The sequence below is a fragment of the Chinchilla lanigera genome, unplaced genomic scaffold, assembly GCF_000276665.1.
Source record: "Chinchilla lanigera isolate Chin_1 unplaced genomic scaffold, ChiLan1.0 scaffold00031, whole genome shotgun sequence".
NCBI lineage: Eukaryota > Metazoa > Chordata > Mammalia > Rodentia > Chinchillidae > Chinchilla > Chinchilla lanigera.
The window spans coordinates 4,704,410-4,705,774 of NW_004955432.1; the positions used below are offsets into that span (position 1 = coordinate 4,704,410).

Consider the following 1,365-nt stretch of genomic DNA (forward strand, 5'->3'; position numbering starts at 1 on the left):
CCCTGTGGATCTGCCACTAACCAAGGCCAGAGAGGAAAAACCGTCAAGCCAGCAGCACAGCCTCGGCGGCTCCAGAGCGGAAACGCGGAGCCGGGGGAGGGACCCAAACCAGGGGCTCTCAGACAAAGGCCGAGGAGCTCCTGGAAGCCCGCCCTTTCCGCTCTGGCCCTAAGGCGGGTTACACGGTTCTCAACCTCTGATTGGACAGGGGTTCAGCCCCGCCCCATGCCTTGAATGACAGTAAACGGTGCCAACCAGAGGATGAATAAGGACAGAATGACGGGCTCTTGGTTTCACTAAGTATAACTCCTGCGGTGGGGGCTATTTTTAAGGTGGGATTTCCTTCTTGTGGGAGTAGCTATTGCTTTGGGGACGTCTGCATTTAAGCTTTTTGTAAGGTCAATATCACAGTATACTTGTGGTACAGGAGAATAAAAACTCCCAACCTGAATGATATCTGGGACGAGTTCGTGTTCTCTAAAATCGAAGAATGAATTTTAGGGTCAACGGAGGTTAAGAGCAGAGTATATTTATTGAGGGAAAGAAAAGAAAGCTTCTGTCCAAGAGAGGGACAGATCGGGGGAGGCCCGAGTGGGTTACCGCAAGACTCTGTCTTTTTTAGGGACTTTTATAGAGCAAAACCACGAAGTGAGGCGAGTCCAAGGTAGGGGAAAAATGGACAAAACTATGGTCAGCCAATAAGAATTGTTCAGGTAAAATTAATTAAACCGGGATAAAATGGGGAAGCGAGTCACGTAGCAAGCGGGCTTGAATACAGAACCGGGGTTTTTCCTGTAAGGGGTTGGGTCAAGGCCTCTTCAAGGTGATCACTACCCATTTAGAATATCAATCCCTGATGTCCATCCCTAGGGAGGTATGTGGGTGTATTTGTTTAGTCCTTTGTCCTGAGGTATGGCCCACGGCAAATACATATCTTTCATGTTGGCTCCTTCGAGGGCCTGGCCCTGCCCGACTGCCTATAATATTTCTATTTAACTCAGCCGCCTATAACGCTTGTAATCCCAACAATACTGATACTGAGCCAGGAGAATCAAAATTTGGGCACAGCCTGAGCAATTTAGTGACTTAGCCGCAACTGGTCTTTTTTTTTTTTTGGTTTTTGGTTTTTGTCCGGTACCGGGAACCGAACTCACAACCTTGCGCTTGCCAGGCAGGCGCTTTTGCCGCTGAGCTAAATCCTCAGCCCCCAGAGATGTATTTTGTACATATATCTACTCCCTAAGATGATGTAAACTTCAGGCACTCTAACCGTGTACTAGTAAAATACAATTTGAAAAAGAAACGCTTCAGGACAGACATACAGAAATAAATTCCAACACAATAAATTGTGAGTGACTTCAATAT

The 1,365-nt window shown here is 47.1% G+C and overlaps 1 protein-coding gene across 1 annotated transcript in view; it reads right to left on the minus strand.

Moving 5' to 3' along the window:
• The window catches only part of LOC102025154 (zinc finger protein 85-like), a gene marked incomplete in the record, with an annotated part of 23,330 nt that extends 22,950 nt beyond the window's left edge, over positions 1-380 (minus strand). The window contains 1 exon segment of the mRNA XM_013515932.1: positions 1-380.
• Between the last annotated feature and the right edge of the window lie 985 nt (positions 381-1,365).